Source organism: Cryptomeria japonica, chromosome 6 (genome assembly GCF_030272615.1).
Source record: "Cryptomeria japonica chromosome 6, Sugi_1.0, whole genome shotgun sequence".
Taxonomy (NCBI): domain Eukaryota; kingdom Viridiplantae; phylum Streptophyta; class Pinopsida; order Cupressales; family Cupressaceae; genus Cryptomeria; species Cryptomeria japonica.
Genome location: NC_081410.1, coordinates 7,893,213 through 7,907,658, shown reverse-complemented (window position 1 = coordinate 7,907,658; position 14,446 = coordinate 7,893,213).

The window sequence follows — 14,446 nt, the reverse complement described above, 5'->3', positions numbered from 1 at the left end:
CTCACTGCATTCTTGCCACAACCAAGTTAGGTGAACAATATTGGGCTAAAGCAGTTCAAACTGCTGTGTATCTTCTCAATCAGGCTCCGACAACAGTTCTTCAACATCAAACACCTAAAGAGGTATGGAGTGGCCATAAGCCATCAGTTTCTCATTTGCGAGTATTTGGTTGTACTGCCTATATGCATGTTCCAACTCAGAAAAGCAAGAAACTAGATTCTAAGACACTTCCATGTATCTTCTTGGGCTATAGTTCATAGTCCAAGGCATATCATCTCTTGGATCCTAAGACACATACACTTCTTGTTAGTCACGATGTGGTATTTGATGAAACAACTTTTGATTCTCGCTTGCCTACACAATCTCCATCCTCCTCTCATAAGATTTTTTCTCCGACTGATGATGAGTCTGAATCACCCAGTGCAAATGAAGGGTTCCAAGATGATCTGGGTATAGTGGAGAATTCTAAACATTATATCGGGATAGAGACATGTAGTCACACCAGCAAAGAAGTGCAATCATTACTTCGCGATTCTCACTTGAGTTCTCTTCCTGATCTTTCTACTAGGATACAGACCCGCAGTCACACCAGAAATGAAGTGAACTTAGCATTAATGAGTTCAATTGAAGAAAGTACTGAACCTGACACCATATTTGAGGCTCTTAGTCAACCTCATTGGAAGCATACCATGAATGTTGAATATGAGTCTCTAATAAAGAATCATACATGGGATCTTGTTGATCTACCTCCAAGAAAGAAACCCATAGGCTGCAAATGGGTCTTCAAAACAAAGTATAAGGCAGATGGATCCATCGACAAGTACAAGGTGCATCTTGTTGCAAAAGGATATGCTCAGCAAGACGGTATTGATTTTGAAGAAACCTTTGCACCCACTGCAAAGCTTAAAACTATTCGAGTGGTATGTGCTCTTGCTGCACAACAAGGATGGAAGCTTCATCAGATGGACATCAAGAATGCCTTCTTGAATGGTGATCTTACAAAAGAAGTCTATATGGTCCAACCTGATGGCTTTCTCGATGAACAAATCCTCTCAAGGAACCAAAGAAATGTCATTGGATGGCAGCCAAGTATGTGTTGAGGTATGTTCGAGGTACTCTTGAGTATGGTTTGGACTATAAGAAGAATGAGGAATTCTTCTTACAGGGATATGCTGACTTGGATTATGTTGGATTTCTAGATGATTGCAAATCAACCTCGGGCTATATTTTTCATCTTGGATCTGGCCCTATTTCGTGGATGAGTAAGAAATAGAATGTCACATCTCTTTCATCCACTGAAGTTGAATATCGAGCTACCCGAGAGGCTGTCCATGAGGTGGTTTGGCTTCGTCACATTTTCTCCGATATGGATATTTCAGATGATTGTCCACCCATACTGTTCTATGACAATCAAGGTGTTTTAAAACTTGTTAAGAATCCTGTCTTTCATGAATGCACCAAACACATTGAGGTGGATTGTCACTATTTTCGGGAACAAGTTCTTGAGCATGGTATTCAAATCAAGTTTTGTCCTTCCTCTTCCTAGGTTGCAGATGTACTCACTAAGCCTCTTGGCAAAGTGCAGTTTGTATTTTTTCGTAGCTTTATTTGTAAATGTATTAAGGGGGGAATGTTAGAGTTAATTCATTAGGCTGTTAGTTAAGGTGGTAGTTAGTTAGTTTTCTAGTTATGCAACCACCCTTACGGTGTGTTTTCTATCAGATGTTGTTCTATTTATTTGCCTTGTTCTGTTTCTCAAATCACTGCAATACAAACATTTCTTTTTGCACTTTCACTCCCTCTGCATCCATTGGCGATTCCTATGTTTCTTGTATCACTTGAATTGCCTATATCGCTTGTGCTTTCACCTTCCTTTTATATGCTCCGAACTTTATGATGATCAAGGATAAGATGTTTGCATTTGGAGTACTAGTGATGCTATCTTTGATCTTCTGCTTGTTGATCTCTTGATCTACTTCTATTATCTTCCTCAGTATATCGCTGGCATTATGTTTGATAGAGGAGAGAAAGATCATTACACCCTTTAATCTTTCTAGAGATGAGACTCCTACATTTGCTAAAGAGAATTATTCATCATTTTTTTTTTCAAAATTTCCTTTTCATAGTGCCAGCTTCTAGTAACTCTGCTCCACCTTTTTTGAAAATGTTTATTCCTAATGTGAAAAAATTAGTTTTCAAGTCTTTATAATCATAGGAATATCGAGAGAGAGAAACTCTCTGAACACAATCAATTTCCAATCCAACATATCTTTCTAGGTTGTGGAGTTATTTTCTTTGGGCTCACTAATAATTTGCTCAGTCACTAGGAGATTAGGTTGCATTTTAGTGATCTCCTCTAATTATTTGAAAACTATTGCTAGAATTCCTCTTTATCTTCTCACTTTCTTTAGACCAAAACTTAGAACACTCATTTTATCTATGAGTAGGTCATAGGATCACAAATCATTTTCAATAAACATCATGCAATTTAGAACATTTTTACTTGCCCACGAATCGACAACTAATGTAATAGCTCAACATCTTCTAATTTTTTCTAAATTTATGAGAGTTGATACCTTCCAATGCTTCTACGTGCCCAAATTACTCTCTATGGGTTGCCTATTAGTTTGCAACCTGTAGATTGAATGAAGGTAGTTAAAGCATTTAATTGCTATGTTATCTCTTGATTCTTCTATTCTTCTACCTTCATTCTCTATGATAAATTACTCACAAAGAATTTGGCATGGTAAATGTCTCCTTTAGTAGTAGAAGGACCTATATCAATTCTTCTCAACTTGAAGTCCGTCTTTGTGACTTTGTGCTCATTGTTTTTACCAAAGGATCAACAATCTCCAATAAGTGATTTCCAGTATTTGGATTTATGATCATTTTGGACATCCGCCTAGCTTTATTTGGTTTTGTTGTATCCCTTAGTAGCTTGGCTATTGTATCTACATGGATTTTGGTCATAGGGGTATATCATTTCTTCTTTTCTATGACTTTGTTTAGCCAAGGAGGGGAAGAGATGGTGGCACTAGAGCTACAAGAAATATTGACAACAATGTTATCTAGGGTTACAAAAGGAAGAGTTGAGGGCACAAGTTCCCTTGAAGTCTAAGGGTTAGGATTTTTGAACAACAAATTTAGAATACTATCTCTGCAAATTTGGTTGAAGATGAGGGATTCATTATCAATAGTAATTATAGTAGGAGCTGGTAATTGTTGGCTTGATGGTGACATAGGTGTTGTTGACCTCCTATCTCTCTTTCTTTTTGGTGAATTGGGTGTACTCCCTTCACATATAGACTTCAATTTCCTATTCTCCTTTGGTGGTTCCTCGTTACCTCTGGGTTGTGAACTAGCCTTTTGATGAGTTGCCCCTATATCAGTTATATGTTTTGTTATTTGAGGACTCTATGAAGAGCTATTATCTGCATTAGGTGTACTTTTCTGTGAGGAAGAAACAGAATGTACTTTCATTTTATTTTCCAGCCACTTCCTTGTTCTCTCCAAGACATCTAAGGACCTAATATTAATATCCGCCTTTTCTTCTACTTCTTCTCACCATTGAATTTGGGGAAGTGGAGCAGTAGTGACATCCTGATATAATTCATCTATAAAATTTGAACCATTGTTTGTCTCACTTTTAGGAATCAACACAGGTAGACCAAAGGCTAAAACTTGGTCTAGAGTTAACCTCATTAGGTTTCTCCTTTGAAATTCTCTTTCATTTACATAATCTTCCCATTAATCTTCTAGGTGTGGGATAAGAAAATATTGAATCCCTCCATATATATTATTTCTAACAAAATCCTTACTGTCAAAATTGGGACTCAAGGGCAAAGAGCAAAAACCAAACCCGACCAACAGTTTGTCAACACTTCTGGATGATTCGTTACTCTTGCAAGAAAGGTTTGACAGAGCTACGAGAAAAGATTACCTCTTCTTTTTTTATGTTTATGTATTTAATATTAACAAAGGCCATTTGGCAACAAATCTCTAAGAAAATGAGGTAATCCGATGCATACCTTGGTAGTTTCAATGGAGTTTTTTCATAACCCCCAATTCTCAAATAAGAGAATGTGTGGAACTAGATGTAGTAACTACCAAACTACATTATCAAGGCAATTTCATGCATAAATTCTTTTCTCTGGAAACCCTTCAATTATTTTTACTAGGGTCATGAAGGATGCATCATGAACATGATTTTTTTTTCCTATACCCACATCTTTTTGCAATTGAGGGAAACACTCATATACAAGTGTGCCCACTGTAAAAGAGCCTTCAACTTTCAAGCCTAGCCAAGATGACTTGCTACCGACAAGTACATAGACCAATAAAGAACACAAATAAAATTGTGGATTCTTCTGATAACCTACCAATTGCTCATGCAGGTGTTCACTCATTAATTTTGCCCAATCCACATATTGGTCATCAACACAAATAGTTAGTACAAACTGACACATCCACTCCTCAAAATACTCAAAATTAGGCCTTCCAATTACACGATGCAACAATATGATCATGCCTACAATATTCCCCTTGAACAAATCCATTTTTATATGGGTGAGAATTTTTGACTTTCCTTTCCTTTCTACTTTCAACTAGCTTCGAGCAATGCAAGTAAAACACCAATCTATCCGGCTCTGAAAGAATTCCCAACTAGATCGCATAGATATGTCCACATACTACTCTTTTTCAGAAATTTGTAACACCAAGGTTACAATTTTAGTATCAAATTTTTCTATTATAGATTCCCTCGAGGCCCTGATTTCTCAGAAGTTTGGGTGCTAATTATGAACACATGCAGGAACTAATTCTGGACATGCAATGGCTGGCGGATAACCTCCAACTTTTAAGAGCCCAGTATCTAAGATTTTTTGTGCAATGTGAGACCTATCTGTAATCTTCTCCAGACATTACAGAGGTTAACATTCCCCAAATCAGCGCCTCTCACATCATCCAAGGCACTGTCTATGGTAGGAGGCATTTAAGGTTTCATCCTATATAGAAGAAAATACGCTAAGGCTTCTATGACTACTATAGTGGGGATCAAATTGATTGGCGGGATGGGGCGAAGATATGGATTCATGAGCATAGTCATGGAGACCCTTCTCTGATTTAACTCACAAAACCCTAATTTTCAATAAAGTAGTAGAGAGGTTGGAGAAATTTTGTTCAAACCCGGTTTTTACATACCCACAGATTCACCATTAACATAGTTTTCCAGACTATCTCTCGTTCACCACCCTTAATGCGGAATGATCTTTTGAAGAAGGGTGATAGACCTATATGTGCCTAAAGCATTAATTTTGTCTTCTTTGAGAAATGTACTATACTGTCCAGTGCATAAAAATGAGTTGATATTCTCTTTGTGAAAAATGGCAACACCTTTCCGACATTCTGATTTGATCTTTATATTTTATACTCATTAATGCATCGCGTTTGTTGACGTCACGGCCGAAAAGTGTCTTGGAAGAAAGAACCGCCTGTTATCGGACTAGGGGAAAGGACCCAGTAGTTGAGCATGTTCCAATTGTTGTGAGGGTTGTTGATACCTTTTGTTCCAAAAATTGAACAAATAAAACCTATTGTTTGAAACAAAAAATATCAATTTTTGTTAGGAAATGTACCAACAGTTGTTAGGAAATGTACCAATAGTTGTTAAGAAATGTACTAATATTGTAAAAAGTAACCAATCAGGTGATGCCACATCGGCTGCACAACTATTGGGGTCTCTTTTGCATGCCTATTGGTCTCACTTTTTTTGGGGGCTGTTTTGGACACCTTGGCAAAAAGCATGCTGATGTGGCATCATATTTGATGATGTGGCCCTGAAACCTTAGTTATAAGCAGGGGACTTGCCAAGTAAGCTGCTGTAAAAAAATCGGAGTGATTCGAAATTTCCAAGTAGGATTTTGAGAAGCGTGAAGTTAGGGTGCACGACTACTGGGTCCTTTCCCCTATCAACAAAAACTTGAATCATGGAACTATTGAAAGTGTGTGCAAGATTCCCTAAAAAGTGCGATCGATCGATGACAATCTAAGACAAGTGAAGGCCTTTGATTGACTATCATGACTCATCCGTACCAGGGCATTGGGTGATAAGGGAAACATGGGTTTTAAGAACCTTGGAAACTATGAGTGCTGATGTTCCAAAAGGTTGGGATTTACCGACGACAAAGGGACTAGGGCCTTAAAGAAAACGAATAAACACCGCTAACACCTAAGTGGTTCAAAGGGAATCAGTCAATTGGGCATCTCAAGAACTAAGGGAGCAGTGGACTTGATTCCGAAGTGATGAAAAGGGCCGACAAGTTAGAGGATTAAAGATTGACTAAAACACGCATTGAACTCAAATCTCGAAATGGGGTAACAGGTAAAAAGTTTCCATCTAGTTGCATTCTTCTAAAATCCGTTGATATGAATAAGATACTAGAATAATTGAAGAAGAGATCTACACAAGTATTTATATTGTGTGATAAGGAAAAAGATGGCAAATTAATAGTGATCGCCTTTAAAGGAACACAACAATTTGAGAGTGATGATTACATGACAAACATAGATTTTTCTTGGTATGAGTCCCCACAAATGGGAAAGGTCTACTTTGTATTTCTAGAGGTTTTAGGTTTGATAAAGTATCCAAATCATTCAAATGATAAAAAAATCTATATCTAGAAAAATAAATGTTCAAACTCACAAGGATTTAGGACCAAATGACTTTGCTACCATGTCAAATATCTAAAATTCCTAGAAAGGGTAGAGACTAAGCTTTGATACCAATAAGTCCATAAATTTGAGAAACTCAAATGCTCCAATAAATCTGAGATTGCAATGAAATTGCTAATCAATTGTTATACACAGTGGAAGCAAATAAAATGGAGACATACACCATTCCTTGTTGCTTTCTGTTAAAATCTTGAAATAACTTTAACAAATTAAAACTACAAACTCGGAAAAAAACTATGAATATTGATTACAAACTAACTTGCAACATTTTAGAACTACTCCCCAAAACTAAAAAACCTAGAGCTACACTTAGCTCACTTACAAACTAATTGCTCACTCGGAGCTTCTAACCTAGAGCAATCACTCCTCAACAAATGAACACATAGTTGCCGTTGTCAACTTAGGCAAGCTCCTATACAACACAACCATATTTTCCTCTTCTCCATGTGCAAGTTACATATTTGACATCTAAAAGTTACAGATTTACATAAAGTAGGTTGAGACATATAGTTCTAGATTTTGAATAGGTGAAAACCCTTGGACTATGTCAATTAGCAAATGTGACCAATAATTTCTGGCTAAATTTTGGAGGCAATTATTTTTAGAGCATCTTGATCTATAATGCAAAGTTTTAGTTGATGGAAACACCTTTAGGTTTATGATCCCTAACACTTTCAGGCTCAAATTTTAGTGTTGGGTTCTTCCCTATATCTTATTTCCAGATCTATACCTTTGAGTTTACTTTCAATTTTATATCATTTTACCTAGTCACAACACATTCACATCAAATCTGTGTAGGGAAAAAGCGAGACTAGGTCAACATACCCTAATCCTACTCTTTGACACACATTACAGAATACGAAAGAGCCTAGAGATATCGCACAATTGGCTACTTCTTTTGGTGAAAGAGAGAGCCACGGGATATCTATTAGGATTCCTATTCCCTTGTTGAAATTGTAAGATCAAGTAATGCAAGTTCAAACCCTAATCTCAAAATGCAAGTATGAACTAATAACAAGATTGCAGAATTGAGATTAAACAATGAACATCTGTAAGTACAAGGATGAAATAAGAATGCAGATATGTACCCGGAGTCAAAATCGGACTGAAAATGTTCGGGACGGGGGCGCGGGCGCCACTGTCCTGAAAACTGCACCGGAAACCACTGTTTTGCACTCTGAAACACTGTTTGGAAACTGTCTGCAAACTGTCTGTCCGGAGGACCAGGGTGCCCAGCGCCTCTGTCCCAGGGACCAGGGCGCCCAGCGCCCCTGTCCTGGCAGGACCAGGGCGCCCAGCGCCCCTGTCCCAGTCTCCTGCTCTGCAATTTCACACAGAGTGCTGTTCCAACTTTCTCTCTCCGGATCTGTATCCCTCGGCGTCGTCCGAATCCCGAAACCTGCAATAATATCTGAAAAGGGGGAGGGGCGGCTATATAGGGTTTTGCCTTAGTCAAACCCCCGCTTCGGTGATTTCCACCTCCACGAATAGCCAAGTTGTTTTGTAAAATGTATTGTGTGTGCAGACCTAGTGTGTGTGCAAGGTCCAAAATGCAAGAAAGAAAACTAGAGCAACCTAGAAAGTAAACCCTAATTGCTTGCAAATGATAATGTAAATGCTCTAAATCAAGGTGCAATGTGATCTAAAGCATGAATAAATGATGTATCAAAGCTTATGTAAAGACATGAAAACAATACGAAATCATACCCAACCCTCAAGGGAGGAGTACAAGCCAATCTTCAGTCGGTAATCTCCTATTGTTATTCAATGTCTTCCAAGCCCTAAGTGGATGAATGAATTTGATAGATGCTTGATAAAAAGATGTTGAATGTTGTTGAAGTCCTCAAAGATCTGCTCTTTGGCTGCATATGAAGTTCCTGGAAACAAAAATCCGATCCTTCCAAATGAAGAAAGAGAGCTCTTATGTATGAAACCCTAGGTCGTAAATTTGTATTTTGGCCGACCTAGAGATTGAATATCCTGCCAATTTCTTGGGGTTAAGCTTTATTTTATGATTGGATCGCGCTCCTAAAATTTCAGGAAAAATGTCCGGGACCATGTGCACCGGGCACCACGGTCCCGACAACTTTTCACCAAATTTTCAGGGCCGTCGGATATGATGATTTTAGAGAGAATCCCGAAGTTACAGGTGATTTCGAGATGTTTTGACCCTGAAACCAAGCCCCCAAGTTCGAAATAGGACTTAATTAGGGTTTTTGGTTGAGTGATGTATTGGAGGAATAAAATGCGAAGGGTGCGCTTTAGTGAAAGGGCCCAACTTTGTGATGATGAAATAGGACCTTAGACCTAATTAATTTGATTAATTAAGTGCTTAAGGAGAAATGCAATGCAGAATGCAGAATGCACTAAGGCGGGTGCTAAACTAGGTGTGAAATTGTACCACCCTAGCGAGTGCGTACAATTTACGACGCTACAAAATCAAATAAAAATCAAAAGAGGAAATAATCATATGCAACATCTAGCTCTCATTTGGGACAAAAGTTGGATCTTTGTGGCTATTTCCCCTAATGAAATATGCCCTAGGTTAGGATCCCATTTCCTAACATTTCAATTTGATGAACCCAACATGTCTTACACTTGAATATTTTTTGATTTTAAATTTTAGATTTGTTTTTTGCATGAAATTTTTAGATTTAGATAGATTCATTTCTTAAATGTGCATGCATTGTTTAATAAAAAAATTGCTATCACATTGTTATTTTTTAGAAAATATGTTTATTTGTTTAACCTCATCATGTACTTAAGTCATCATTTAAATTACTTGCACAATGAAGTCATTTCATGGATGTGATAGTTTCTTAGCTCTCTTATAAAATTCCTTCTCACTCCTAAAGATCCTCCTATCCATAAGGACAATTTGAGACATAGTTTCTTAGCTCTCTTATGATTGATGAGGATATATTGGTGCAAGAAGAGGATATCACTAGCAATGTTTCAAATTATTTCTCTTCTAAAGATGAAGCTTTATAACTTTTAAATAATCTTGGAATTGTGTTTAATTTATCCAATATTATTTGGAATTCATTCCAGCATCTTCTTTTTACAACACATGTCTTGATGATGATTGGGGCTCTTTAGAATTTACCTAATTGAAAGTAGCAGTGAACACTCTCCTCCTAACATTTCAACATCCTTTAAAGATGATTTGAAAAAAACACTATGGAATTGGTTTTAAAATCCTTTCTAAACATGGATATAATGGAAAAGAATTAGGATGTATGCAACAAAGTATTGATGCTAATGAGAAATCTACATCACACTTTTGTAAATAATGTTTAAGTTTCCAACCTCCTCCTTTGTCTACATCCCCTCCTACATTATTAAAACATCGATATCTCCCTCTCATAACTTTTCCTCTAAGAAAAAGAGTATTTTGTTCAAAATTCTTCAATCCAACTTGATTACTCCGCTTAGAAAAATCAAAGAAAAAATCATAAACCAAACCAAGGAATTCCTTATTTTTATATGTATCATCATATTCATGGTCATTCAAATAATAAATGTCAAACTTTAGAGTGTAAAATTAAACAACTTATTGGAACAAGTATCATTAAAATGACAAGTGACAATGAGTGACACCTTTGTTTTGTCCCTTCTAAATAACATTTATTCCCTATTATGTTTCTCCTTACTATGTGATACTAGTAGCTTACCTTGTGGGGGCTCATTGTCATTCATGGTCGTATACTTTCATGGGCAATCATTTTTTAATTTTTGATTATGCTTGGTAAATTTTTTAATGTGACTGGTGACACTGGCATGACATGCCCTCCAACTCCATGTGAAACACTTTTGACCCGAAGCTATGAACTAGTGAGGCCACAAATTGGGGACCTCATCCCCACACTTCACTTGTTCCAACTTGCGAGCTCAACGACCCAACAAAGACACAAGGCTAGCGAGCCAATGACCCAATAGGGATTTGAACCTTGGTGTCCGCTTTACCAATGAAATGTTTTAAGCACGACACCACACATCTAAAGACATGTGAAATCATACTTGGATAGCAACATGATAGCCTAATTATTCTTGCCTCTATACTAGGGAGCAATAATAGTTCTCAAACATTCATCCTTCATTAGGATCTACTTTAGTTTGTTTGGATTTATCTTTTATAATGGTTTGTATTTCTTGCATATAATTGTTTATCCTTCATAAGGATTTTATCCTTTCTTGGAGGTGTTTATCCTTGATTAAGACCTCTTCCTTGCTAGAAATAATATATCTTTTAAATTATCTCTCATTAGAATTGGAAGTATGCAATCCATCATTAATGATCCCCTCTCCTAGTAATTGGGAAGGCATGTATTCTTGATCTCCTCCTCCTTTCTTAATGTTAAAGATGACATCTTTATTAAAGATCTCCTCTCTTTTCAAAGGTAGATATCTTTACGCAAAGATATCTTCCTCTCTCTTTGATAGTCATGTAACCTTCATAAGGATCCATTAACACTTGTTGCAAGATATATTCTTTACAACTACATCTTTCTTGCCTGAAGGATTGTATCCTTTATAAGGAAATTCTATCTAGCTTGGAAACACATGCATATTTGTTGAGGATATCTCCTCGGTGTTGAAGGTGTTTTATCCTTGATGTGGACCTCCATCTTCCTTTTGATATCAACATGAAAATAGGTTGATATCTTAAGGTGGGGCATATAAGGCCACCTTATTGTTTGTAACCTTTCTTTAGATCATCTAGCTTAGTGTGGCTTACTAGTTTTATCCCTTGACAAGCATATTTTATGCTTTCTTAGGCATTGGTAAAATAGCTTAGTATGGCTTACTAGTTTGATCAATTTTTATTATTTTATGCTTGCTTAGAAATGTGTCACAAAAATTATAGCCAATGATAGTGTCAACCTTACCACTTGTAAATTTAGTTTGGATTTTTGTAGGCATCATTTCTAATTTAGTTTTATCTAAGAACACATCTAGAAATTTCATTCCAAATCCTAATCCCCTCATTCAAGAGAAAATATGAGTACAAGGATCATCAAACACCAAGATATCTTCAAGTTTGATTTTATGAGTGGTTATGTTATGATTTTTTCATGTTATTGCATCAACACTTGGACTTATCTAAAGAGAATTGCATCACCTTCATTATCAATCCTAAAGTAATATGATTTTAATTCAACACTTCAACCATTCATTTATAATTTATCTTTTTCCCTACCAGGGGTAAGCTCTCTTATAATTAATCATTGTTGTAGTGGTGGTTAAAACCTATAGGTGGGGTTTGAATTGGGAAAGCCTCTATAGTTGACATAACCATTTTTTCCTCTTCTCTTTATGCAAGTTATAGATCTGATAGTTGAAAGTTTCATATTTGTAGAGAGTAGATTGAGACACATATTTTTATATTTTGAATAAGAAAAAACCCTTGTACTATGTCAATTAGCACATGTGACCAATGCCTTTTGGTTAAATTTTGGAGGGAATGATCTATAGAGAATACTGATCTAGAATGCAAATTTTTAGCTAATGAAAACACCTTTAGGCCTATGGCACCTAACACACTTGACCAACACTTTCATTCCAAGATTTCAGTGGTAGGTTCCTTTCTATGTCTTATTTCTAGATCTCTCTCTCTAAGTTTATTTTTAGTTATGTATCTATTTATTTATGTTGAACATTGTTAAATTTGTAACATTTTACCAAATCATTGCACATTCACATCAATCCAAATCAAAATAAAAAGAGGAAATAATCATACACAACATCCATCTCTTCTTTGTGATAGAAGCAGGATCTCGGTAGCTATTTCCCCTAATAAAATTGATAGTGTAGCATTGTAAATTGTACACCTTTAATTAGGGTGTTCAATTTCACACTCTCCTAGCACCTATTTTAGTATTTCCATTTCCTCTATACATTGTAGGACCTTTATTTATTTAAACTAATATTTAATTCAATATTATGAGTCTTATTCCACTTTAATACACCATCACACTCTTATTGGGGTCCTTATTTTTAGGCGTGCCCTTTATCTTTTATTATCCCAATTTATTTTAAATCCTATCTGATTTCAAATCTCAAGACATGTTCCCGCCATCTAAACATTATATATTTTCACATAAATCTATTTTTGGTATTATGATCCTATTATCTCGCATCCCTAAAAGGTCAGGTTGAAATTGTCAGGACAGAGTTGCCCAAAGCCTCCTTATTTGATTCTTTTTTCTCTAAATTTTTGGAGGATAATATGTAGATTCTATCCTATTCAAATCTAACTCTGTGAGAAAATATAATAGTTCTAAGTCCGCCTTAAGGTGATTTTATTATGAAATCCATATATTAGGCATCTCTCTAAAATCACTTCACCATCTCGTTATTGCATCTCATCATTATGCTTTAACTTCAACTCAAGTAAAATTCTTCTTCTTCAAGAGAATATCTGATTCAAGGAGCAACAAATTATATCAAGAAGTTTTCAACTATGTTTCAATTGTGAATTTATGAAATATTTAATATGATTTATCATGTTATTGTATCAATACATGGATGACTTATCTTAAGAGAATCACTTCATCAATTGAAGGTATAATTAATTTAATCAATCAATTCAATTCAAGAATATCCAATTTAATTTTAATTTAATTTAAGGATTAATTTCAAACCCAAGGTTTGATCTCAGAAAACTCCTATCAACAACACTATTTCCCCTCTTTCTGTGTACAGGCGGAAAATCCAAAACCTACAATTGAAGATTTTGACAAAATATACAAAGATGATTAGACCTGAATTTTATAGGAATAAAATATAGAGGAAAAGGTTGCCCAAGGCACCCTTGTCCAACAAATTTTTGACAAACTTTAGGGAGAAGATTTTGTGTAACATTTTGATTTTGAAAGTTTCTTGTTTGTCTACATTTGACAATAGGAGGATAGGGTTGCCCCAAGCTACCTTGTCCTATACTTTTGGGCTTGAATTTTAGACACAATTTCCTCTCTATTCCATTACTTCAGATCTAGCATTATGTTAGCATACCATATTTGAAACTTCTATTCATGTTATTTTATGTCAATTTTGCATCTTTAGCCATAGACCTAGCATTCAATTTCAATCCCCTTAATACATATTCAACTCAATTCCACAAAGGAAGTAAATTTGATCTGCATTCAACCCATTTCATACTTAAAGTGAGATTGGATCAATTAAATTCACTCTCCCTTTAATGTTTCATGTTTGAAAAGTATGTTTAATTCCTTGTTTGCATGCGTAAACTTGTAAAGCCTATTTTTCAGCATTATGGTAAGCCCAACTTTCTTGGATTGCATTTTTTGATTTCCATGTTCATTTTCCTTTTCAAATAATAAAAATTACAAAAAATATCTTTCTATGCATTGTGTGCTTACATTACATGGTTTCTTATATTAGGTTATTTCATTTCATTTTCCTAGTTAGCATTTCTTTTCATTACAATAGTCACTATGTCAGATTTCTTTTTACAAGATTTTCATGCCTTTGATGAGCCATTTAGAAATGACGACCTTTCCTTCGATGATCTGTATAATAGTGATGATCTTGATATGTTGGATGAATCTCTTGATGACTTCATCTCTACCAAACCTTTGATCAACATGATATGTGTGTCATTTCATAGTGGTGACTTTGATATGTTAAATGAAGCTCTTGATGAATTCATCTCTACCAAATCACCCTCTAATTCTCCCATAACTTACTCCACTCA